At 46.8% G+C, this 18,960-nt stretch overlaps 1 long non-coding RNA gene across 1 annotated transcript; it reads left to right on the plus strand.

The window, feature by feature from the left end:
- Positions 1 to 3,102: 3,102 nt before the first annotated feature.
- LOC306799804 lies at positions 3,103 to 10,804 on the plus strand. Its single transcript, XR_013773687.1, has 3 exons — positions 3,103 to 3,185; positions 5,506 to 5,570; positions 7,722 to 10,804. It is a non-coding gene; the product is annotated as an uncharacterized lncRNA (long non-coding RNA).
- The last annotated feature ends 8,156 nt before the right edge of the window (positions 10,805 to 18,960 follow it).

Genomic DNA, 18,960 nt, shown 5'->3' on the forward strand with positions numbered 1-18,960 from the left:
CTTGATAGGAGAGAAACAGCATAATTCCTGGAGTTTCTCTGCCCTGGCTTTTGCCTGCAGCCATTACCTCTTTCCCTCACGCCCAAGCCTGGGAATGAATCCTGCTGGGCTTCTTGCCTTGCTGCATATCCAGAGACACAGTGAATACATACATCTCTCCACTCTCCTTCTTCTGTGCAAGTTCCCTCACTCTCTCCCTCATTTCCCTCCCAATACACCCATGCCCTACCCCCTGGCTAAAGCAAAATTTCCCTCTTTTTTTGGCAGCTGGCCTTCCCAGGGGCCCAGACTAACAGAAGCCTGAGCCCTGACTGACTGTGCCTTGGCCAGAGCAGAGCAACTCTTTACTGAGAGATAGTGTTGCCTTAAAGGAGAAGAGATTTTTTAATCTCCCTCTCTATTTCCCTGTCTTGCTCACCCATTTGTTTCTAGGCTCCCATGGGGAGAGTAATGCTTGTGCCTGGGACCTGCTGCCTCCCATTCACCTACTGGGAGTCCCCCTCTTCCTAGACAATCTTTCTGGCTGTGGAGTTCATCTCTGAGCCAGGCCTTCTGTAATTAAAGCAAGCTCTTGACATTCTGCAAGCTCTGGATTTCTGCAAGGCCTTTCCAGGACTTGCAGCTTTCCTCCAGCTCAGCCCTTGCAAGTCAAGTGATGAGGCTTCCAGGGCTTCTCCCGCGGGATGTCTCCAGTGCATGCATCTCACTGTCAGGAAGCTTTTCCTGACACTCAGCCTAAATTTTCCTCTTTTCAAATGTCATCCTGGCACTCCTACTTAGCATGCACTTTCTGTGTGTCTCACTCCCTCTGAGCAGGCTGTGCTTTTCCCTTTCCACTGCCTGGGCTCTTTCTGGTGCTTGCTGGCTGTCACCCACTTTCCTCACACCCGCCTCAGCTTGGCCAGTCCAAGCACATTATCTTACAGCTCATTTCCCTTTATAAATCAAACCTCCCAGGCATTTTCCTCCTTTTTTTTTTTTTTTCTAGTTCTTTCTTCTTTTTAAAAATTTTTTATTTTTCTCATTTTCCCTTCTCCCTACCACACAGGAGGAATTTTTGGGTGTCTGCCTCATGGTTCAGAACATTTTTTCTCTCCACTTTCACTGGCAAGAGTTTTAGGTATAAAGTGCTGACATTTCTTTGTTGCTGTGGGCACCTCCCTCTTGGAGAAATGAATGGCTGGGAATGTGTAAATGCACAACCAGAGGTCCTGGGAGCAGCCCAGGCAGGTGCCCCTCAATCTATTCTGTGCTCATGCAAATTCTCCAGTACAGACTGAGCTCCCACTGTTGCCTTCCGCTATATGGAGTCATGATCACTCTTCCCTGTTTGGACTCTTCCCATGGATTTCATGGATCTGAGGATGTTAAACCTCTGCTGAGTTAGGTCTGTGTGGGCAATGACCTTGAGTTCAGGGAGGACTGGAAATGGAGTAGGCTCTGCCTCATGGTGTATGCACATGAAATGGCTCCATGTGCCCTATTTCTTTATCAAGCCATCCTGAATGTGCATCCTGATGAGGAACAGAGCAGCACCAGGATGGAGAAGAGTAAGAAACAGGTTGCTTATCCTTCTATGTCCAACTTCTTTGCTACCACATGACATGGGTTTTGCTCAGGACCTGGGCTGAAGGGCTGAGCTGCTCTGCCACTTTGCACTAATACTGGCACTGAGTTCTTGCTTTGCTGTAGCCAGAAAATGAAGGTTTCTCCATGCAAAGCGACAAACAGGACTGTGGAGGTTGCCATGACAGCTCTGAGGAGAAACTGTGTCAGCCCTGCAGCCCGTGGAGGGGACCCACAAGCCCACAAGGGCAGATGTTTTCCAGCACTCATGACTGGGCTGACTGCATTGGTTCTGTGTTTTCTGGGAGGAAACCAAAGAGTTTCAAACTTGGTTAACATTTTAAAGTTAGTGTGGCTAAAATGGTTGGTTGGAACCCACACCACTGCCATGGCAACTGATACACATTTTTTTTGGAACATGAAATGAGAACAACTTTTCTGGTGCATAAGTAACTCTTCAGAGGAGAAGATGCTGAGGAATTAGAATTAGGAGTAGCATACTGAGGGGACTGGAGATATCAAGCCAGTAGAACTGAATACAGGATCATTTCAAAATTAAAAAGAAAGTCAGGGATGAATTTAGAGGCTGAGAAAGTGCTTTGGATAGTACAATTCCTTAAATAATAACATCCTCCGTGAGCTTAAGACCAGTTATGAAACACATCATTGGTTTCAAGTCAAAAGAATTTTTTCAACAGATAAAAATGCATGGTCATTGATTATTGATCCCTTTGGGGAATGTGGTCACAAGTGTTTCAGGGGAACATTGCTGAGAACTGTAGAAGATCTATCCTTTTTTTTCCCAGCCATTTACTCTCTTCACCTTCTATATATCCCCCTCAAGGGAATTATATTGATCTATTAATTCTCCTTTTCTCTTCCTACTTGCCACTTTTGAGACAGGAGACACCAGGGATGTGGGTACCCTCCTTGAAGATCAGAAGGAATGGGTAAGGCACACCAAACAGTCCCTGCAGTGGAAGCCAAAGTCACCATTGTTCCATTCCTTTGTCATCACCCTGATGCTGTACAGAAGGACAGACACTGATGGCCCACCTCCCATGGGTTGTGTATTATCAGCAGTTTCATGACAGAATAGTTTTAGCTCTGCTTTTGTGTAGATACCACAGGCAGGTAATGGTGTGACCTATTTAACAGTGTGACTATACAATCTGTAGTTATTTCCATGTAAAAGGAAATACATACTTTTGTAGAGACCAGTAGATGTTTGGGGAATTGCATGTGTGAAATATAAATCGATGCACTGAACTGCCTTTTGTACACACACAAATGTGCTCACACAAAGGCATGGATCAAGTTGCAAGGTTTGCTCCATAAAAGTGATGTTGATTTTGAAGGTTTTTCTGCTGCCTTTTGTAGCCTTTTTTCCTGTCACAGAGGCAAGGAGCACTCCTCCATTCTTCTTGGACTCAACTTCACTCCCAAATTCTCTACCTGCTTGTCAGAGGGCAGGGGGATAGGGAACTGAGGCTAGGGTCAGTTCATCACATGCTATCTCTGCTGCTCCTTCCTCCTCAGGGAGGGAACTCCTCACATTCTTTTCCTGCTCTAGCTAGAGTTTCCTCCCATGGAAGACTGTCCTCCATGAATTTCTACAAGTTGAGTTCTTCCTACTGCAGTTCTTTACGAACTTCCCCGCCATTGGTCCCTTCCACAGGGTGCAGTCCTTCAGGAACAGCCTGCTCCCAGTGTAGGTCTCCCACAAGGTCACAAGTCCTGCCAGGGTGGGCTCCTGCTCCAGGATGGGTTCCTCTTTCTACAGGGCTGCAGATCCTGCCAGGAGCCTGCTGCAGCACGTGCTTCCCATGGGGTCACAGTTTCCTTTGGGCATCCACCTGCTCTGGTGTGGGGTCCTCCACAGTGAATATCTGCCCCACTGTGGATCTCCATGGCTGCAGAGGGAGAGCCTGTCCTCACTATGGGCTGCACCATGAGCTGCAGGGGAATCTCTGCTCTGGCATCTGGAGCACCTCCTCCCCCTTCTCCTTCCCTGACCTTGGTGTCTGCAGGGCTATTTCTCTCACGTGTTCTCACTCCTCTCTCCAGCTGCAATTGCTCTTGTGTGTCAACATTTTCTTCTTAAACAAATCATCTCAGAGGCACTGCCATCATCAGTGATGGGCTCAGCTTTGGCCAGCTTCAGGTCTATCTTAGGTCTGGCTGGCAATGGCTCCATTGAACATGCAGGGAACTTCTGGCAGCTTCTCAGAGAGGCCATCCTTAAGGCACTCCACTACAAAAACCTTGTCATACAAACCAAATACACTGTCTTGGACATAATCTCTTCTCCGAATTAATCTGAAAGCATTTCTTTCCAATGTTTCTAGAATCCCAGAAGGGACCTTAATCCCTTCATCATCCTCCTCAAGCAAAGTGTACCTGGGGTGCCGGATGGCTGAGCAACCTCTCATACACTGAGAGCCATTAGCATTTGAATTAGTGACATGAGGATAGCAGTCGATTATCCCATTTAACAGCTGTTGAGTGCTGTTGAAGGGACACCCTCAAGAAGAATGAACAAAAAAGGGACACCCTGAAGAAGAATGAACAAAAATGTAGTGAGTTTTTCTCTTTTAGTAAGGGTTTTCATGCCTTGTATAAATATTGACATGCTTGAAAAGTGGTGCATTTTCCACAGGGACACCTTATGATTGTTAAACCATTTTTCCAGAGAGAGCTGTACCCCTCAGTATACCTACAACATGACAGCAGATAAGAGTGAGAAAGTGGCACTGTCCCCAAACATGAAGGGAAGTGGTTCTGCCTATTTGGGAAACAGGCTGAGCCAAGCATAAAGAACAGTCATAAGAAAAAGCAAAAAGAAGCAAAAGTTAAAGCATCTCCTCTGCTCTAGAGCACTTGAGTCATAAGAGATGTGCCTGGGATGGGCCTCACTACTGTTCTAGGTGGAAATGTAACTTCCTCCAGGGGTTGGGAGAGTTGGGCAGCATTAGAGCCCCCAGTGTTATAAAAAGATGAACAAAAAAAAGATGAACAAACCCTCTCTGAGGATTTGACTAGATGCAAAGAAGAGCCTTTTGAAATTGTGGATCTATCAGATTGTGTAAGGAAGACTTTCTGTATGCAGGGCATTTTTGCAAAAGAAGACAAAAATGAGCAGGAATTATTGCAGTTATTATTCTAGATAAATTTCTCTCTCCTGGTATATGGCTCCATTTCTCTTGTCCGTGTGTTAAGAAAAAAGCCAAGTCCTCATCATGGCAAGGAAGTGCTGTCTGGGCTCCAGCATGAAAGACATCAAAACATGACTCTCCCCATCTCCCACTTGGAGTCTTGAACATGACTCATTTTCAAGCTCTGCCTTTTAGAATAAGCTGAAGGAGCTGAGGATGCCAAACCTTCATAAGCATTCACCTGTGTCACCTCCCACTGGGATGCTGGTGACCTCCCTCCCAGCCTTTCAGAAGGTCAGGTCCCTCATTCAGGTGTGTTGTTGATGCCTGGTCCCCTTTCTAAAATCTGTCTTAGCCTTGAGATGTTTGTGGAAGTTGTCTTCATGGTCCCCCCAGGATCAGCATCTCAGAGAAAACAGAAATAACTCCCTCAAGATTTTGTCTTCAGTGAAGAATGAGTGGGACAGCGATGTAGAAGTGAAGTGGCTTTTTTGTCCTGCTGTGATATGAAGCTGATCACGTACTTTGACATGTACTTTGGGTGATGTTGCCACTGCAGGGTTAGAAAATCAGTTTAAAATGGTGAGGTTGTCCCTGGGGCAGAAATGATGAGAGTGGATAAATAGAAATATTTTTCCAGTCTTCTTTTTGTAACTGGAAGTTTTCCTTTAGACTTAAGGGGGATAAATATTTTCTACCAAGCCAGAGGATTTTATGGGGTACAAGATTTTTCCACTTGACTTTTCAATCTCTTTCAATACAATTTTTGTCTTCTCTCTTACAGATTTTTTTCTTTCTCTTTGAATAAACTCCTTTTGAGGTGTGTGCAGTGGCAATATCCAGGCACGGGTGAGGGTATAAAAACATTTACAGTGTTAAATAACATCCTTCCTATTATTTCCTCCCTAATTATTTCTACCCTCTGTGATGACCACTTACAGTCTAATCAATGTAAGCATTATTTCCATACAAAGTAGTGGTAGCAACAAAGATGAAGACGCCTCTTTTTAACCTTACTTGTTTCTAAGCAGGCCTTTTTCATACCATCCTTACCACTTATCTGACCAGTAAATCTGCAAATACATGCAAATGGTATTTACTGTGTTGTTACATGTACCTCGAAGCAGATGGTGAACCAGTACCAAAGCTCACATTTTTACACCTTTATGCAGCATCTGGGGAGCTGGATTAAATTCCTGCCCTGCTTGGGGCTTCACACAGACCTCTGTCTCTATGGCAGTGACTCACATCTGCTGCCAATTCCATCTGCATTGTCTCAGGGTATTTTTCTTCATACAGTAGGAATAAAAGAATGCTGACAACACTTCCTCCACCTCCCTGTCCTCCCTGCCCACAACTTATATTTCCAAAGAGCCATGCCAAGATTTTGAGCTATTGTGTGTGCTGCTGGTGTCTCAGTCACCTGGGTGCCCTCCTGCTTTTTCCATGCTCTGTGGCCCAGTTCAGCTGATATTGCAGCATCCCTGGGCACTGTGCGTGGGCTGGACAGTGAGGCAGATGCAGGGAGCTGGGCGTGCTGCAGGATGGAACCCAGGGCACAGGGCTGAGCCCTCTTTGCTCACTGGCTTGGAAAAAGGAGTGGGAAGCAATGTTGTTGGATGTGAGCTGAGCTTGTAGAAAAACTCCTGGTGTCATTAAACCATCTGAAGAGCTGTTGTTAATTACTGTAAGGAGACCAGGCAGGTCTATCCTGTAACCAGGGCCAGCAACTGTGTGGGACTTGGGTGACCCTGACACATCAAGAGTTGCTTTGACTCATGCACATGCTGGGCAGGAAGGAGAGGGCAATGGATAAAGGGCTTTCCAGCTAAGGCCTGAACTGCAGCCTGTTTGAAAGATGCCGAAGCTTACTTGCTGTGGGTACAAAGAGGCCTAATCCTGTGGGCATCCTTGCTGTGCATAGCTACTGGCAGGGTGAGGGGCCATGCCAGTGCACAGGCTGTTCCATTGTCTCTTGCAGTTTGTCCTGCAGGCTGGCTCATTGCTCCTGGACATACTGTTGCTTGCTGGCCCTATATGCATCTCCTGCTCAAAGCCTGTGGGGTTAAATGTGCAAGAGGGGTGTTGCCAGCAAAAGTGAAACCCACCTGTGGAATTCCTTGGGAAAGTCTTCTCTGCTGAGGAGTTCAGCAGTGAAGCAGCACTGAAACCTGCTCATGTTTCCTTGGGTAACACCCAGCCCTGGGGAAAATCTCCCAGGAGATCATCCTCAAACATACACACACACACACACACACAGCCCTCATCCCAAAACTCTGCCCTTCCGTTTGCCACCCAAGAGCAGATGATTATTAGGCATGAAGGTTTCTTCCATTGAAATCTGACCTGCTTGGTGTAGATGTCTTCTTCTGGAATCATTACTGTAGCTCCCCCTTTTCAGATAAAAGTAGGTATATGATGTATTTGACATCTGCTTTGGGATGAGTTGCATCTTCAATACATCTGTTTCTCAAGTGGATCTGACATCTTTGTACAGCCAGATTAATCCCTTCCCTTCATTCAGCCACCTTTCTCATCTATTCTCATACCATTCCTCATTTCTCATGCCATTCCACCCCTGCAGCACCCACACTCATTTTCATAATCTTTTCTCTTTTTTTATCACTTTGATATTGAAGGCCTCAGCTATGGGTCATTCATTCCCATCCATGTGATCCTTCCTTCTGTAGAGTGCCTCATGGTATAACTTTCTCCTATCATCTCCCTGGAACCTGTGCTTCTTCATGATGCTGTGGCTTTCTGCATGTTTTCTCTGGCATAATATATCACAATTCCCAATCTTCCTACACAGAGACTCATGCAGTCTCTCCTCCCCATATCCTCTCTTTACCCCCTCTCTCTTCCCCTGAACAATGGCTTGCTGCCTCTTTGTTGAATTCCATTCTTTGGGAAACACCTGTGTGAGTTGCCCCAGGCTCTGCCTGCCCAGCAGGCTCCAGCACAGCCATTAATGTTGCCATTACCTTGTTTACCTCACAGCCAGCCAGCAGCCAAGTACTGGTGGACAGACCTTCATGGGCAGAAGTAGCTTTATTGGAATGATACTTCACTGATGTAAAATATCATGTTAGAAGGGAGAAGAGGCCTTGGAATGCTCACTCTGACACTCTGCAGTCAGTTCACCTCCCTGGCATTCACCAGGCTTTCTTCTCTCTAGGTTTGGCACTGCAGCCCAGACCAGGCACAGGGGTACCCATTGCATGTCCCCAGTTGTTGACCAAGCACAAGACTACTCAGGGCTTTTTCTCAAGCAGCTGCTGAGTGCAGGAGTCCTTTTATAACCTTATACCCACCACAGAGGGGTAGCATGCAGAGTAGGTAAACTGAAACCCTGGAGTTTGATGCACAGTGGGGAGCTCAGCTGTGAGCTCAGCAAGTTTGTGGCCTGCTCTCCCATCTAGTGTTGGACTTGTTCAGCTAGGAGTGGACCTTTCTTTAAAGTAGCCCCCTGCCCCCCATGCTGCAATGAACTCTTCTGCTGCTTCAGATCCAGCAATGGGAACTGCTGGCAGAGAGAAGGACTCAGGCTGTAGGCTGTTTTCCCTCGTGGCAAAGGGGATGCTGTGTTTATTACCTCTTTCTCTGAGGAAACACAATTCCCCAAGGTGACTGTACTCTGACACTGTCCCACTGTTTTAACGGTGGCTGACAGATGCTCTTTTAGTTCTTGGGCAGTATTCAGGCCATTTTGGTAATGAGGTACAACAGACCAAGGAGCTGTACAGGTCAAGAAAACTTCCTGGGGTAGATGGCAGTGTTTAGAAAGAGGGTGTTTCCCTAGGCATCACCTCAGAGATGACTTTTCAGATTTAATCACAGTACCACTGGCAGCACTGACACAGACTAAGTGTCAGCATGGTGAGTTGAAAGAACCCCAAGTCTGCATGAGCAGACATTTGCTGGTTTACATTCAGGCCAGAGAGGACAGTGCCTGTTACTTCTTCCTGCCATGAGAAATATTTTGAAGGTCTACAAGCAGCGTCTGCAGAGCCAGAGCTGGCAGCAAGTACACTTGGGGCATCGGTCCCGTGGCTCTCGTCTTGGGGCTGCCAGCACTGGGGTGTTTCTGAAAGTGGGGCACCAAGCTGCACTCCTCCACAGCTGCCCTGCTCTCAAACACACACAGGCATCTGTGGGAGAGGGGAGGTACCCCTTTGGCTCAGGCATCGGCCAGATGGCAGCATGCCTTTGACCAAGAGGAAAGGAATGCAGCATCTCCCCATGACTGAGAAAGCTCGGGTGGTTTTGCACATAGGAAGCTCCTGTAAATGTGTTTCCTCCCACTGCCTGGCCTTTTGTTTTTCAGCCATGCTTGATGCTGGTGTTGGAAAGCTGAACTCCCCAAAAGTGAACTTCCTCTCCTACTATAAACTGACCCTTGGGGTTGCTATAGCGACTGCAGAGCGGCCAGCGGGCTGTGTAAACACTCCCTCCCGCTTCCCATCACACTGGGCTGAAAGGCTGAGCCACGGGATGTGCACAGCAACCTGGATTATGCAGGCGGTTGTGAAATGCAAACCCGACAATTTCTCTGCTTCCTCCCTGCTTCCCCCGCGGGGAGGCAAACCCAGCAGGCTGGTAGCAGGCAGAAACACGCCCGTCCTGACGAATTCGGGCACTCGGTGTGGTACCGCAGAAACCAAATCCAGACACTTACCTGGGGAGCTTGAGCAAGATGTGGAAATATATGGTGCAACTGGATCCTCTGCAACATCTGATTCCCCTGGCCTCACAAACTGTGGAGTTTCCAGCTGTGTGGGGGGAGCAGTTTGGTACACACTGTCACAGCTCCTTCTATGTAATTAATTGTAACAATCGACCGAGTGTGAAATCCATCAATTTCTGTGTCCTCTGCTGCTCACTTTGATGTCAGCTCTTTAATTTTCTTCCTTCTTTTCTCTCTCTCTCTCTTTTTTTTTTTTTTTTTTTTTTTAATGCATTTCATTAAAGTCCCTGACTCTCTGAGTCACTCTCCAAACGTTTATGTTCTTGTCTGTATCCATCCCTGTAAAACCAAGTCGGGTATTTCAGCAGCTGTAGCCTGAGCAGCACACTGAAGCATGTGGGAAGGTGTTTCCCAAGCACAGCAGGATATGCATCCCCTCCAGCCACTGCAGATGTTCTTCTAAAATGGCAGGTACTGCCTAGCCAGGGATTTTGTGAGAGGCGAGCTAAACTACCATACCAAGAGGAGATAATCAGCTCTGCTCCCATGGCATTGTGATGCATCTTGCTGGGCTGTCTCCAAGAAATAAGGTTGCTGTCCCACCACAACAGACCCGTGCTTGAAAAAAGCACGAAGCACATAATCTCAAAGGTATGTAAAATGAAGCCCGTGCTCCAATGCTGTCTGGAGAGGCCATTCAGAAGTGCCAGGCATCCTGCAAAACACCCATCTCTGCCAACTGCCAACACACTCTTTTGTTTTACTGTTAAGAGACTTCCTGGCACGAGGATGGATGCACTTCTGTGATTTCATCTTTTTATGTGTGCTGGGTGCCACTGACCATGCTGATCGATATGTACCTTTGATCAGATACCCTGCTGTACAATCACAAGCTGTCTGGGAATTCCCTGAATTTCCATCCTTTCTGCCACGTCAGAGACCATACACAGCCTCTGTTAAGCAAGGTGCTGGCAAAGGCGGAAGAGAAGGAGATTTCTGGGACAGTGCTTGTCTGTAATCCTAAAATGTCCCTCTAATCCCAGCCTGTGACTCAGAGCTGGGGGGATGCAGAGGGTCGGTGTGGTCTGCTCACCCACTGCAGTGAGTCATTACACCCCAAAGAGAAAAGGAGCCTGAATGCATCACTCTGATTGCTGTGAATGAGGGCAACGGGGCATGTTGCACAAAGTATGCTAAATCAAGGGCATTTGATATGCATTTTGTTACAGTACTCAGTCCCCATAGTGTCTCACTTAACAGATGGCAGGAGCTGAATCTGATTAAAGAGGGTTTTCTGAACCACTCACAGAGACAACTGAGAGGCAGGCAGAGGCATACAGCAACACACAGCTCTGAGAGCCTCCTAGATCTCAGTGGGTTTGCACTTCTCCATTCACTCCGTGCCTGCCTTATAACAGTATTTAAAAACAAATCAGCCGAATTAGTTGGTGTGAGTACATGGTCTTTCCTGCTCCTGTCAAAGGAGTGCCCCAGTGTCGAGCAGTGCTGCCAGCCTGCCTGCATTCAATGCAGAAAATGTGGTGAGCTTGGTAGTGTGATGACACTGATGCTTCCATTTTCCCTGAAAGGAGCGTCACAAAAATAAACAGCCTGCAAATCCCGTATTCAGGTAGGGGTTTAGAAAGTGTGAAATGGTCTGTGAAGTAGCTGGGGGAAGGGAGGCAGGAGGGAGGAAAGACAAAGCTGAACTACTTTGGCAATTCTGGGAGCTCAGAGATAACTGGTCAGGTGAGTTGATAGTTTTTCTTCAAGAATCATAAACCAGATTGGCCCTGATGAGGTATGGGACAGCCTCAAACAATGCAGCATCTGAATTACGTCCATAGAAGCAGCTAAAAACCTGGCTGCTATACAAAACCTCTGCAAACTGGGGATTTTTTGTGCAAATTTGGATGGTTCTTCTTAGGAGGAAGGCCAACTTTGTGGGCCCCATAGACCACTTAGTTCTCTAAGCCTGTCTGCCTAGTGCCAGGGCTGCATCTCGGCTGAATGCCTGGCGTGGCAGGGACACTTGAAGTCACCAGGGGTCTCGGTGTTACTGCAGCACTTAGGAAGTCTGAAGGAAGACAGTGCAAGGGACCTTTCAAATCCTTCCTGCATCTGGCTCCATTCCAGCTGCAAACAGCCCAACGATGCCCTTTCCAGATGTGGACTGACACCGCGGCTGTCCAGGGAAACTAAAAATTACTGGGGGAGGGACAGGGAGAAGATTATTAACCTGTTCATCTTAAAGATGAGGGGAGGTTTGTGAGGCTTCTGCAAGGTCTCCCTGCTGCAGGGAGCATGTTTTCAGAGGTGCCTCTGGCTGTGGATCGTGAGTGGCCAGCCAGTGCTGCGGTCGGCTGCTGCTGCCTCCCAAAGCCGCAGCGGTATTGTCGAGCTGCAGACGTGCAGAGCAGCTCACGCCAAGACCGCGCGCTCACAGGTGATCTTTGGGTCTGTACATTTTCCAGCAGAGCTGGCAGCTGCTCCTGCAGTGTGCATGCTTCATTGGCTGTCCAAAGAAGGAACTGGGCGGGCGTTGATCCAGTTGAGGCGGTTTCGAGGAGTGAAGGCAGGAAGGAAAATTACCAACTTTGACATATGTTGCTCCCTGCAGGTCTCTCTTATTATAGCCTGGCGGGATGTCAAGGTGCACAGACACGACCCAGAGCTGTAACACACGATGGCTGCTTTGCCTCCTGTCCCACCCCTTTCACACAGGCAGGAGTGGCAAAACCATTTCTGGCATACCAGGAAATCCTGGTTCTCACTATTATCAAGGAGGGAGCGTGCAGTTATACAACCTCGAGCTGCCATCAGCAGGACCTGTGGGAGGGAGGGGGGGAATAGTTCACTTGGAAAGGAATGCTGCAGTGTAGGGCAGTGGTTTTGACATGCTGGAGTGAAACTTGGCATAAGGGAATAGAGGGAATTCGTTTGCCAGGTAGACGTGGCACTTGAGCAAGAGAATAAATGAAATGTCAGTAGAAATCTTGAGAGATCTTAAGAGGTGGCTGGTTAGCACAGGGCATGTATCTGCAATCCTTAGTGCAGTTTTCACTGTGCTGGGTGTCCACATCTTTCTAACTGTTACTGTTTACCTGACCCTCTGGCTCTTTCATCTCACCAGCACACAAGAGAAGCCAGCTGTGTGCATGGGCCCCCAACTTGACAAGAAATGAAGACCCGGGGTGCAGTGGCCTGAAGTGTTTATCAGCCCTTTCTGATGGCAGAAATCTGCTTACTTTTCTGAGAATATTTGTCCACTCTAGCATGCCAGGAAGAATGTAGTGTGGCATAGCAGCCACCCAGAATGATGGCAAATATTTATTCCTGGCAAAAATTTGCTTGTCACATGTCTTTATTTGCAGCATATCTCACGTCTTGGAGCAGATGGGGTTTGGTCTGCATGTCCTTCTTAAATGTCACTCTAAAAGAGCCGAGTCTTAAGGAGAGCACTTAGGTGAAAAGGCTGGGAGAAATACACATGTGCACCAAGAAGCCCTAGGTGTGCATTGGATGAACATCTTTCATTGCCTCTCCTGACAAGCCCCGGCCAAAGGCTTGACATCTAAACAAACATGTTAAACCTTCCTCTTCACAGATTCTTTCTGCTGGGGCAAGTTCCCTATCCCTTGCTTTCATGCTGTGCTTTCAGCCGTTGTTTTTGTAGCCTGTCAGCACAACCTTGAGAGAAAGGACTTTGGCTGCGAGCTGAACACACAGTACCAGCTGTACTGATTTCCATCTCCTGGTATGTAGCTGTGGACTTTCACACTGTGCTTTCTTTGCCTCCCCCAGTTTTCTCCCCACAGCTTCTGCTCTTTGTGGTGGAACTTGCTTGGCCATGAGAAGCAGAGGATTTAGCTCCCTGCTGCCCTGCTGTCAGGAGGGGAGCCCTTGGCAGGGTGCAGCCAACCATGTGGAACGAAGGGCTGAAGGCATCGGAGGGCTGCCGGTGTTCCAACAAACTTTGGGATGAGTGAGGGAAGCTGGAATGCATGAGTGAATCACTGAAGAGGAGGAAATGAGTGGAAAAGGGAGATACAGTGTGATAGATGGGAAGGAGAGCAGAAGGGCAGCATAAAATCACACAGGGGATGGGCAGGATTTGAGGAATAGGGGCAATAAAAGGTGAGGGAGTGTTATGAGTGCCTAACTCTTGGGGAGCTTTTAAAAGACTGGATGTTCCTCCCATCCCATCTCTGAGTTGAACTGTATTTTGAAAGGAAAACAAACTAAAAAGATTTTTTTTTTTTTTTTTGTAGTGAAATAGTTGGGTTGTTGCACTGTGATTTTTTTTTCGTTTGTTTGTTTGTTTTGTTTTGTTTTTTCCTCTGGTTATAGGAGTGAAGCAGACTTAAACCAAACCAAACCAAAAGTACCATATTTTGCACTTTGTCCTATGCTTTGCTGCCCTGTCCTTTTCTCCTTTCTGTGTCTCTGGCAAGGAGAGGTGCAAAGCACAGATTTCTCTTCCTTAGCAGAGGTTTTACCCTGACCTTGTCACCTGTGTAAGGCAATGTTGCTACCTGGCAGTTATGATGCTCCTTAACCTTAAACAAAGGTTCACATGAAACACAGGCCTTTTGTGTGAACAGAGGGAAAGAAGATGAAGAAATTGGGTAATGCCAGAATAATAGCATGCCTGGAACAAAGGCTTGGAAGGGTAAGTGGGAAGGGGATGCTCCAGCTTCCTTCTCAAACATCCTCTGAGTGCTGGGACATAATCCAGAAAGTCCTCATTGTCCTAGTTTCACACAGATGTAAGGCCTCTTCATCCTGTCACATGGCCTGCAAATACCAGTTACCACCAACTCCTTTCACCTGCTTCCCCTTTGCATGCCTTGGAAAAGGGTGTAAAATGCTATTTCTACACTGTCTCCTCTTTTGCTGCTGTTTGTCCTTCCAAAGTGTACCTAGCACACCTATTTTCTCTGGCAGCACTTTTATTTGCATCCCAGGGGACTTGTAAGAATTAGGGTCAGCTTGACATGAGAGGAGTACTGTATAGAGGTATTTACAGCTGTTTGCAAGGCTTGTGTTGAGTATGAAACCAGCAGCAATTAGGATCCAGGCCAGTGCCTTCAGTGAATAATGGTCTTGGTTACTTGGAAATATCAGATGGCTTCAGCTTTATGCAGTTGCTACGAGGAAAAGAAGTTAAGTAAACAAAGAAAAAGAATAAGAGGAGGGAGTGGTGTTTTTTTTATTGGCATAGTCAAGAAGGACAGTCAAAAAGAGAGAAAGAAACTGGAAAACAATACCGTAGGCCTTCTCTTCAGCCCACAGCATGGAACATTTTCTTTGTGTGCCCTCATGTTCAATATCCTTTGCCATGAGCACTTTTGGTTCCTGTCCCTCAGAGACCTTTCCTGGAGGCCAGTGTTGTTTATTTGGGTGCTTCCCTCTTGGGATGCCTAACATATGACCCTGTTTGCCACAGAGTCCTGCAACTTCATCCCTGGGAAGCACCTTCACATCTCATGGCCTCTCCATGGCAGTAGTACTCAGAAGTATGTCCCTGGGAACAGGACTCAGCAGTTGTCCCTCTTTTGTAAGATGTGTCCAAACAGTCCATTGGTTTCCTCTGAGGGTTTGGAGATGGGGAATCCTGAGAAGAGATTATTTCTGGAGGGTCTCCAGAGCCACAACAGTTCATGTTGCAGAGATGCCTTCCTTTCCTATAGATAAAGGAGAAATGCTTTCAGATTCCTGTAAATAGTTTCATTTTGTCTTTCCTTGGATAAATAAGATAACACGAGGGAACTGATTATATTTCTTAGTGTCCAGCTGTGGAAACAGGCTATTGGCCTGCTATTGGACACCTTTGCCAGACTGCCCTCAGAATCTGTAGTATTTTGTTCTCCTCCTCCTGACTGACAGTGTGGGTCCCACCTGGACCTAACAGCTTCTGGGATTTTTGGGCTCGTCTTTCTTTTCTGGTGCAGACTATCCCTGAGCACACAGACAGGCACAAGCCTTTCTCAGCATGCCACTGTTCAGAAATAGAGCAAGATTGTTTTTCTACCCCAGAAGAATCCCTTTGAAGACTCTGAGGTGAGGCAGAACTCCTCCTTGCCTCTCGTTTTCCCTGCCCTCATCAGGGGTTGGCTCCTCTCACTGTGTTCTCCACAGTGGCCCACATTTCCCCCTGGAGATGCTGCCTGTAATAAGATCAAGATGGAGGGACAGTTTTTAGCAACCCTTCAGCCTGCTCTAGCAAAGGAGGAGGGCTGCCAGTGCATCTGTCAGTGGGACAAGGTCTGGGTAGTCTTGCCTTCTAGCAACAGTGGAGCCAGTACTTCCAGACCAGTGTACTCTTGCTTGTGATGACACCAAAAAATCCTTGGCTCCTTGCAGGCTGCTGGCACACACAGCTTGCTAGAACACTGGCAAGTTTTTAAGGTTTTGTCAGATGGGAACAGTGGTGGAGAAAAGAAAAGTGAAACCAGATGTTTTTCCTTACAGTTGCTTCATATTCATATGAGGGAGGAGAAGAGAAGCCATAAAAATGTCATAACCCTTGATCCCTGAGGCTCAGCGTTATACTATGCAAAAGCCAGTGCTATAAATCCACACCTCTGCCTCAGCAGCCGAGGGTCCTGACTGCACAAGACTGTTGCAATGGCTGAGGGGGAAGTATCTTCATATTGGTCAGCAAATGGAGAAAAGTGGAGGAAAAAGCCTTTGAGAAGTTAACACTGATAGGCTACTTTTATGGAATAAGTTATTTTTTCAGCTTTCTCTGGGGATGCATCAGTGCTGAGTCCCAAGGCTGACCAGCAGGCTTAGAAATTTGGGATGTGTCTGCACTGCAATCAATCTATGCCTCGGGCTGTGCCGAGGGAGCACAGTTAACTTCATCCTCCCCAGAACAGGCTCACCTGCCAGCACAGCCAGGGCAGCACAGCACTGGGCTGAGGACTTGCTGCCAGGGCATTCATCTGACTTTCCAGACAGGCTTTTGCAGCTCTTGCTTCCCTGTGCCACTGCAGCTACACCTCCCTGACACCGCAGGCACCCGAGCTGGGCACCGCTGCAGCACTGTGAAGCGCCAGCAGCCAAGGAGGAGCAGCTCTGATCAGAGGGTCCAGCTGGCACCAGAGGAGAGCTGCTAGGAAAAGTCTGACTCCAGTCTTATCCTTTCTGTACAGGAAAGGCTGCATGTGGTAATCATGAAACAGCTACAAGGGATGCCAGGCAGCCCTCTTCCAGAGAAATGTGAGCTTGGGAGAACACAAAGATGGAGGAGAGGAAATGAAAGTTGTGTACACACAGGCCTTGAGCCAAACAAGGATTTTAACAGAAGGCAGCCAGGCCTTCTCTGCCTGTATAACAAGGAGTGTGAGAACTGCTATTTTTTCTGGACATTTCTTGATATTTCCATGCTCAATTTCTGCCTATCTGCTAACAGAGGGAAAAGTTTTTCCCTGATCTGATGCAGATTGTGTGGGGTGGGAGGTGACTTCAGCCTTGCAGGGCCTAAGTTAGGAGATGATTTCAGCCACAAGCCTGAATTCTGAATCTGAATTTCCCAGCAAGATCAAAAGTGACTAGGTTTAGGTCTATTTTGGGTGAATAAGCTGTGTTACTTCCCATAGGATTCAGGTCATTTGCTGTGCTAGGTAATATATAGCTACAGTTCTACTTGTACTAGTGGGTGACCAAGAGCAAAACCAGCATGAAAAATTTGGAATGCACAGACAGGGCTACAGCCTTGGACTTTTAAGATCTTGTTTTGAATCCTGATTCAGCCAAAGACTCCTGTGGTTTCTGTGGTCAAATCATGTAAACCATTTTTGGAACCTTCTGCCCTTTTTCAAAAGAAGTGAGCAGCCCTTGGTAGTCTGTGTAGGGCCCTGAGATTGCACGCTGTTCAGGTATTATGACAGTGTGGCCCAATTGGTTAGAATGATTTTAAAAAATATTTTTGTATGTGAGTTACTCATCCTGCAAAATAATTTCATGGAATGACTGTAGGTTTTTTTTATTTTGCAAAATGTTTTATTCACAAGATGACTAAAAGTTTGGTCTTTTTGGAATAGGAATTGCAGACATTTTACTTCACTGCCTTATTTCTCTTCTGCACTAACATGCCAAGTGATGGAAAGCTGGAGTCATTTGCAAGCTGCCTGGCACTGCTATTGCACTGCTTTGCTAAAATTGGCATCCTGGGCACCCTGGTGCACTACAGCTATTGCAGCTATCAGAAACAGGTTAGTCTGTGGGCAGCTGTGCTTGCATGAACTTTGTATTGACTGGGATGCTCTCAGACAGACACAGTTCTTCTGGTCCTTTGTCACTGATCATTTTTTCTAGGCCCCTTATCTATCTCACACCTCTCTTCTGGCCTTTTTCCTGTTGATTGTCTCCAAAACAAGAAAGCAGTCCTGCTCCAGTCTGGATAGTCCTGCATGAAAGGAATACTTCACTTGCCTTGAGGGATTTTCTCCTGCTTTTTTATTCCAGCATGTTGTTTGCCTTTATCCTAATGGTGTTCACTGTTGACTGACTTCTGCATATGACCCTGATCTTCCTCAGCAGAATGTGCACTGAGACAGTGGTGTCACCATTCTGGATCTGGGAACTGATGTATTTCCCACAGCATGTAGTGCTGTACCGCTTGAAATTCTATCTGTGACCATTTCTTTATTTTTCCTTTGGTTAATGGAAAGAAACTTTTATTATTGAACTCAGATAGTTATCAATATTCACTTAAGGGAGGCTGTCTTGGGTGATGGAGTTGTGGTGGGCTGGAGCACTGGGAGTCAGAGGCAGATGTTACTGGCAAGACTGAAATATAATGGCTGATGTTACAATGCTCCGTTGTGAAAATACTAGTTAGCTTTGTCAGGGGATGGGTGTTGCTGACGGGCTTTAAAAATAATTACAAAAGATTGCCTGGTTGTAGAAATGAAAATAAGAAGAGTTTTGCATCTCTCTTTGAGTTAGGGAGTTAGTAATAGCCAGAGGGTGAGGATTTCATGTGCATACCTATCATCTCCTGGCATTTTGCAAAATGACTGAAAACTTCAGCCAGTTTGTGAAACGACAGGTTTCACAACAGAGAACATAATGTATGTGCCTTAGAAGGCTCCTGCAACTGAAACACAGCATAACTCAACAGCACCTTTGAGTGTGCAGTGAGAGATGGAGTTAGTCTGAAGAGAGAGGAGTCTGTCCCCTTTGTCAGATATTCTCCCTCTGCCTGTGGCAGTTAAGCACTTTGGAGCCATTAGGAAAGACAGAATGGCCTTTAGACTTCTGTTAACCTGGAAACTCCCCTAGTACTGCATTCTTTTCGCTCTGGTCCAAAAAAAAAAAAAAAAAACAACCAACCAACAAAACTCCTCCCCCTGCACCCAGCTGCTTCTCCCTGTTCCTTTTGCTTTAGTTTAGCACAGCAGAACTTCTCCAGGATTAAAAGCCACTCTGTCTGCTATGCAAGTGTTGGGAGAGGAGAGTGATTGCTGGGCAACTGATGAGCTGGGGTGAAAGAGTGTTGGGAAAGAGAGCACAATGTTCTTTTCTTTTTATGGAAAGTGA

This window comes from Erithacus rubecula, assembly GCF_903797595.1.
Source record: "Erithacus rubecula genome assembly, chromosome: 3".
NCBI lineage: Eukaryota > Metazoa > Chordata > Aves > Passeriformes > Muscicapidae > Erithacus > Erithacus rubecula.